The sequence below is a fragment of the Halichoerus grypus genome, chromosome 6 (genome assembly GCF_964656455.1).
Source record: "Halichoerus grypus chromosome 6, mHalGry1.hap1.1, whole genome shotgun sequence".
NCBI classification, from domain to species: Eukaryota; Metazoa; Chordata; class Mammalia; order Carnivora; family Phocidae; genus Halichoerus; species Halichoerus grypus.
This window is the reverse complement of record NC_135717.1, coordinates 162,106,438-162,114,612: the sequence shown is the minus strand read 5'-3', so window position 1 is coordinate 162,114,612 and position 8,175 is coordinate 162,106,438. Positions and strand designations below refer to the sequence as shown.

The following is an 8,175-nucleotide window of genomic DNA, read 5'->3' as shown; positions in this document are numbered from 1 at the left end:
TAATTGGCTGGACACCTTGATCTTAGTTCAACTCATATTGGACTTTAATCTACAGAACTGTAAGATAACCAATGTTTTCTTTAACCCACTACGTTTGTGGTAATTTGTTACAGCAGCAACGGAAAATGAATATTCATAGCATGTATGTTTCTTCTGTCAGGGAGTTTTCTCTCAGCGTAATGTCAGTGAGATTCATCCCCTTTGTTGAGTCCATAATCTGTTTCATATTATGGCAGAGTAGTGTTGTATTATGAAATCCCAAAATTAGTTTTGCCATTCTCATATTGACGAACGTCTGCTTATTTCCAGTTATTAGAATACTGTGATAAAGCTGCTATGAACAGGTTTGTTTTTGTTGTTGTTGTTTGCCTCGAAATGTGACATTTATTCAAAGAAAAAGAAAAGGAAAAAAAAGACAAGATGTCCATCCCTTGGCTCCCTTCCCTCCCCCCTACTGCTCCTCTTCTGTCCCCCGAGGACTGGTCCTTGGCTAGGGCTAGGTAGCAGGACAGCTCCTCTCAGGTGAGGTCAGCAACACTGAGGGGCACCTCCTCAGTGGAGGTGTTGAGGAAGGTCTCGATGTTTCAAAGAGTCCTCTTGGCTTCTCTGTCACCCTGTTAAAAGCCACACCCTTACAGCCAAACCATCCACCAGGACCAATTCTGTGGCTATAGTTTTCCCCGTCGGTGGGAAGGTCCTAGTTGCTGACTACAGAAACCTGCTGCACATTAGCACCTCTGGCCACCAGGTCAGTGGTAATCAGTACTCTGCTAGACCAGAGCAAAACTCTCTCATGATTACATTTCATGCCTTGTGGTCCACATCTCTATGCATGGCAGACACAGTGAAGTCTCCGGCACGCATCTTCTCAGCGAGCCAACCAACCTTCCCGTGTTGACTATGACTACCTGCGTGATGCTCAGGGTATCATACAAGTCACACGGTGTGTCCAGCTTCCACTCCTCTCACACTGATGTAGAACTAGTGGATACCCTCCAGGGTCAACTCCTCCTTCTGGACCAGAATCCCAGTGGGGTCCCTCATGAACTTCTTGGTCACCTCCAGGACATCAGAAGGCACTGCAGCTGACAGCAAACCCCCCTGGGTGTTGTTGTTGAGCTTTTGAAATATGTCCTTGAGTCCATGGCTTAACATTTCATCAGCTTCATCCAGTACAAACATTTTGATGTATTTGAGAGATAGGTATTTCTAGTTAATCAAACACACGACCTGGGGTACCCACGATGATATGGGGAGCTTCCATTTGCAGCTTCTGCACCTCAGCATGCACGTTGGTTCCACCAATGCAGGTGTGGCAGGGGGCACCCTTGTAATGTCCTAATGGCACGATTACCTTCTGCATCTGCTGAGCCAACTCTAGTGGGTGTCAGGACCAAGTCTTGCATAGCATTTAGATCCAGTTCAGTCTGCTGCATAATCCACATGGCGAAAGTGACTGTTTTCCCAGTCCTAGACTGGGCTTGAGCAATCACAAAATAACCCTCGATACAAGGAAGAATGGCTTACTGCTGGATGGCAGAAGGCTTCTTAAAACCATTTGTGTGATGTCACAAAGAAGGGACGCAGAGAGGTTCGTGTCACCAAAGCTGTAAAAAATCTCATTTTAGTTACTCTCGATGACACCTTTGGGCTCCATCTCACCAGGGCCATTGTCTCTGGATTAGAAATCCTGACTCACAGATATGATCCTTAGAAACTAGACTATGAGCAGTTTTCTATACTCTTTTTTTGAGGGGGAGGATATCGAGCATCCATTCAAGAGAATGGTTACAAATACTGAGTTTTGCTTGGTTCTTAAACCAGACAATATTAGCAAGGCCACATCTTCATCCCTAGAAGAATGGTCAATGCGCAGATGTCCCTGAAAAAGAGCTCAGCCACCAGCATCCCAGTATTGCACAAAGCCTATCTGCTAGCAAAAATCCAACAAGGTCAGGTTAAAGAAGCTAGAACAATGCAATATATAATAAAAATTTTAAAATAAATTAATAATTCTGTTGAGAGTGGAACCAGAACAGAAAGTCAAAAAGCTGGTAGCAGCACCACCAAAAGTAAAGGGGGGTAAATCAAAATGTATCCATTCATTCATTTTAGGAAGAAAATAATTGAGCATCCATTCAGGGCTGACAACATTGTGCCAGCCTGGGTTATAAAGACTCTGCTGACAACCTAGTAGGGACACGGACAGATAAGTCAACAGTATCTGTCCATAACTTATCTTTTAAGTTCTATGATCATGCTCTTCACTGGGTGTCATGGAAGCAGAGACATGCTTAAGTCCTGGGTATGGACCCAGGAAGGTGTACAGGAGACTGGAGTGTCCTCGTTAATGAGAACAGGAAGTTCAAAGCCCACAGGCAGGAACTTATGGGCACAGTTGAGGAACAACAAGAACCTGATAGTAGTCAAGGACAGCAGACCTCTGCTTCCTCAGGGGTACGTTCTAAAGACACCAGAGAGGGGCACCTGGGTGGCTCAGTCATTAAGCGTCTGCCTTCGGCTCAGGTCATGGTCCCAGGGTCCTGGGATCGAGCCCCGCATCGGGCTCCCTGCTCAGCAGGAAGCCTGCTTCTCCCTCTCCCACTCCCCCTACTTGTGTTCCCTCTCTCCCTGTCTCTCTCTCTGTCAAATAAGTAAATAAAATCTTAAAAAAAAAAAAAAAGATACCAGAGATAGGGAACCCTTGAAACATTACCATGTTTGTGGAGAGAAACTCCCAACAGGGACCAATGAACAAGGTGCTTTAAAAGAAATATAAACATCATACTGAACTTCTTTCAATTCCTCAAAATCCCCTGCCCACCTTTTTTGTTAAAGTAGCTAGGACTAACCTCTACCTGGAATACTCTCTCCTTTTCCTATCCCCCCTCCTAAAATTTCTATTAGCATGGCTAGTGATCCTTTAGATTGCAGCTAAAATCACTTCCTCTTTGGGGCACCTGGGTGTCTCAGTCGTTAAGTGTCTGCCTTCGGCTCAGGTCATGATCCTAGAGTCCTGGGATTGAGCCCCACATCAGGCTCCCAGCTTAGCAGGAAGCCTGCTTCTCCCTCTCCCACTCCCCCTGCTTGTGTTCCCTCTCTCGCTGTCTCTCTGTCAAATAAATAAATTAAAATTAAAATTAAAAATTAAACATTAAAAAATAAATAAAATAAAATCACTTCCTCTTATAAGTCTTCCCTGACCCCCACTGTCTCCCTGGCCCCCAAACTTTGGAAGATGCTTCTGCTTTGTACAGCTACAGCGTCCTCAGACTTTCCCTATCATAGCTCTAGATTTTGTGGTCACTGTTTATATAGTCGTCTGCCTTCCCTGATAGACAATGCAGTGGTAGCCACTGGAGTATTATCACCATTCACAGCAGTACATCGTAGAGCAGTATCTCAATTCCTCGTCTATAAAACAGGCATAACCAGGATGCCTTAGAGAGTTGTTGTGAGCACTGAATGAGTTCATACAGACCAGGCGCTTAGAACAGTAGACCCTCACAGAGGTTCTCATACCAGCTCCTGACTCTTGTCATCATCCGCCATTTCGGCAAATGGCAACTCCAGTCTTCTGACTGCTTGAGCCAAAAACCTTCGGAGGCATTCTTAACCACCTTTCTCTTTCTCTTTTTCTCTTACCCCTCATTCAATCCATCAGCAAATTCTGCCTGTCAACTCTCCTCTCAAATGATCCAGAGTGCAGCACCTTCTTACCACTTCCTCTATGACCCCCTCTGGTCTGGGCCGCCATCTCTCTCACCTGGATTTTTTTTTTTTTTTAAGATTTTATTTATTTATTTGTCAGAGAGAGAGACAAGCACACAAGCAGGGGGAGTAGCAGTCAGAGGGAGAAGCAGGCTCCCTGCTGAGCAAGGAGCCCAATGGCAGGACTCCATCTCAGGACCCTTGGATCAAGACCTGAGCCAAATGCAGACGCTTAACTGACTGAGCCACCCAGGCAACCCCCTCTCACTTGCATTATTGAAATAGCATCCTTACTGGTCTTCCTGCTTCCACCCTTGCCCCTTCACTCAGCTCTCCATAGTCATCCCTTTGAAACCTAGGTCAGAGTGGGACACTTCTCTGCCGAGACCCTTTCAGTGGTTCCTGTCTCACTCAGAGTGAAAGCCAAAGGTCTTACGATGGCCTACAAGCCTCATGACTTGCCTCTAGCTACTTCTCATTCCAGCCACATAGGACTCCTTGCTGTTTTTTTTTTAAGATTTTATTTATTTATTTGACAGAGAGATAGAGAGAGAGCACAAGTAGGCAGAGTGGCCGGCAGAGGGAGAGGGAGAAGCAGGCTCTCCGCTGAGCAGGGAGCCAGACGTGGGGCTCAATCCCAGGACCCCAGGATCATGACCTGAGCCAAAGGCAGCCACTTAACCGACTGAGCCACCCAAGCGCCCCTCCTTGCTGTTTCTTGAACACTTCATACACACTTCTGCCTCAGGACCCTTGTGCTTGCTGTACCTCTTCCAGACAGCATAGTTGTTCCCTCACTCCTTTCTGCTCAAACCAGCAAGACCTCTGTGGATTACCCTGTATAAAACCATCTCCCCTTCTCTCTATACCCCGAACTCTCCAACTCTTTTTCCTGTTTTATTTATATTCATAGTAGTTATTGCCATGTGGAATATATACATCTATCTACATATATACCTGTATATAGATATCTGTATTCATATACATGTACATGTCTGACTGTTTGCCTTTCCCCACCTGAATGTAAACTCTGTAAGGCAGGCATCTGTTTATTTTGTTCACGGCTATATTCCCAGAGCATGAAACAGCATGGCGTTTAGCAAGTGCTCAATAAATATTTGTAAATAAATTAATGACTACTGTTATTTCGTACACAGTAGTAGGTCCACCATAACTACTTACTGCATGAATGAACAAATGAACATTCCAGAGTTTCCCAGGAAAGGCATTGATAATGGGGGGGGGGGGCTCAGGTGAAAGAAACAGGGACATGTATCCACAAACATCTGCTGCATGGGCTGCATGTTTTTGGAATCATGGTTTCTTTTTAATCATTGTTTAAAATGAGTGTTTTATATGATTTGTGTGACCACTTAAGTTTCTAAACCTCAGTGATCATCAGAATTATCCACAGAAATTGTGCAAGACTGTTGAATCTCAGATCTGTACCTCTGAAACAAATAATGCAATATATGTTAAGAAAGAAAAAAAAGAAGAAGAATGTAGCAGGAGGGGAAGAATGAAGGGGGGGAAATCGGAGGGGTAGACGAACCATGAGAGACGATGGACTCTGAAAAACAAACTGAGGGTTCTAGAGGGGAGGGGGGTGGGAGGATGGGTTAGCCTGGTGATGGATATTGAGGAGGGCACGTTCTGCATGGAGCACTGGGTGTTATGCACAAACAATGAATCATGGAACACTATATCTAAAACTAATGATGTAATGTATGGGGATTAACATAACAATAAAAAAATTAAAAAAAAAAGAATTATCCACAGAGATTCGCATTCAATCAGTCTTATTTAATTGGGAATTTAAGTAAGTTTGACCAAGAATTTAACCCTGTGTTTCCTTATATGAAAAATGGGATTATAATACCATCCACATAGGGTGTAAAGGATAAAATAAAAATATTGTCTGTGGGGTATCTCACACATAGTATTAGGTACCCTTTGCTTCTGCTCATTTTTTCCTAAAGTTTAGAGGTTAAGTTCTTAAAAGCAAGTCATATTCCTTGCTCTCTAAAAATTTAGGTTTGATTTCATCTTCAGTCCAGATCTCTACTTTGAGTTCCAGATTTATTTTGCAAATATATGCTCGGCATCTTCACTTGGATGTCTCATAGATAGAGACATCGAACTCAACATACTTAAAGGAACTCAGACTTGTCTCTTTGAGACCTCTCCCTCCAGGTTCCCCATCTCAAGGAATGGGATGAGCTCATGCTAGAAACCTGAGAGTCATTTTTGGACACTTTTCTTTCCCTCACCTTTCACATGCAGCCAATGATCAGGTGCTTACAGATCTAATTCTGATCGATTTCCTTGATCCACCATCTTCTACTCTCCATTGCCTGCAGACTGGTCTTCACACACCCTCTGCTGCTCCTTTCTTGCTCAGTCTCCGCACTGCAGCCAGAAATGTCGTTTACAAATACGAATTGGATCGTGTGCAGATGGATCCTCTCCAAATCTTCAGTGGCTTCCTTTTGTCCTTAGGATTAAATCCAAAGTTTTCAATATGGCCCTCAAGTCCTGTATCCATGTCTCCTTCAGCACTAGCTGCCTCATTCTAGCCACAGGTGGAGCCCCGTCCTACCCAAGAGCCTTCAAACCTGCAGTTTCCACAGCAACAAGTGTACTCCCCACCCCACCCCCTTCCCTTTGTTGTCAGACCTACTCTTCCTTATTCTTCAAGGCTCAGATTAAATGTCACTTCCTCAAAGAGATCTTTTTTACCCCTAGAGCCAACAGACCGGTCCCTTTGTTAAACACTCTCATAACTCCCGGGCTTTCTTCTAGCAATCATCACAGCAGTGATTAATACAGATCTTCAATTCTAAGCCACTTGCTTCACATTTTAAGTTGCCAGCTATCAGGCAGAAGAGGAAGTAATGTGATCACTGTTGCCCATACACATTAGGATCTAATTTTTCAGAAAGGGTTGTCTCTTGACTCAATTCTACCCTGAGCTATTTTCAGAGTTGAAATTTAATTTGAATTTGGATTCCAACTTAAAGTTTAAAATATCTAAAAAAACACAAAACACACACACTATCTTGTGGCATACAGAATGAGAGCACCCCATAAATAGAAGGTTGCCCACCACACACCAACTAATGAAATTTAGGGCAGCTGAAACTACAGGCTCCATATCAATCAGAAAAAAATGGTGGTAGATTTTCAAAGCTGGGAGAGGGTGGTTTCTCCGATTCAAACTTCATGCAGAGGTCTTGAAAGACTGCAACGACCCCAGGGAGGAAGACTTATCTGGTTGGAATTTTACTTCTGGCAAACTTCTAAGAACAGCTATTTACCTTCAAGTGATACGTGATTCAGAACACTAAGAACAAAACCCACTTGGAAATACAGTCAGAACCGTTTTTCCATATTCTTTGCAATTATCCTTTCATTCTTAAATGTTTAGGTTGTGAAGAACACCTGCATTCACCATTATAAAAAGCATTCTGCAGATGGTCAAGACTGATACATAAACACGCTTCACCCAGAAGGTTAAGGTCAAAACTCAATCTGATTGCAAAGCACAAAAACAAACAAGAAAAAACTGGATAAATGTATGCTGTCGTGTCCCTTAGCACCTGAAAAGCTGCTACTAAATCACCGCTGCGACGGAGTTGGTGGAAGCTCTGCTCTGAGGAATGGAGTGCCACTAACTGTGTAATTTTTAAAATGACTATCTTTTGGAATAAGTGCCTGAGGACTGACACCTTTGTTTTGGTCACTGGACTATCCCGCAGGCATAGGTCATTATCTGAGTCATACCAAAGGTGCTCAATAGTTAAGAGTTGGAGGTTTTACGCTGCAAACTTGGGTCACTTTTACCTAGATCGTGGCGAACTTGAAAAGTATTGGCATCCCAGCCATCTCTCCACTGCGCGCACGCACTTTGCTTCTACACCTCTCTCCCCGCCTGGGAAGGTGCTGGGAGCGGCCCTCAATCCCATCCCCTTACTGGTCCACCCGCTTCTCTCTCCGACCAGCTAGGCACGGCTCCTTCAGCGCTGCTCTGCGCAAGGGCAGGCACAGAGTTACACACGCCTTGGTTTTCATTCCAGTCTGCGAGAAGGAAACACGAATCCAGCCACCAGGAGGCCCCTGGTCTGAGCACAGAAATCATGAGTCATAGATTTGGGGGTTCGGACCTAGGAGCAGCTGGCGATGTGGATGGGCGTGGGTCTGCGGGGATGGAGGGGGCTGCCGAAAGGCCACAGCCCCTCCTCCCGGGTACGGTTCCCTGAAGACTCCCGCCGTGCTCTCTTCCATCCCGCCGCTTCCCCCCCACCCCCCAGCCCGCGGCTTTCAGGGTGCGGCCGGGGGTCGGGGAGGGGCGGCGCTCGCGCTCCAGGTCGCCGCCCCCGCGGCCACATCACCAGGCGCTCGCTTCCCCTCGGGCGGCGGCGCGGCTGCGCGTGCGCGGGACAGCCGCGCGGGGGCGGGGAGCGG

General features: G+C 45.4%; 1 pseudogene; it reads right to left on the bottom strand.

Moving 5' to 3' along the window:
* Positions 1–277: 277 nt before the first annotated feature.
* On the bottom strand, positions 278–1,887 carry LOC118542807 (eukaryotic initiation factor 4A-I pseudogene; annotated as a pseudogene).
* Positions 1,888–8,175: the final 6,288 nt, after the last annotated feature.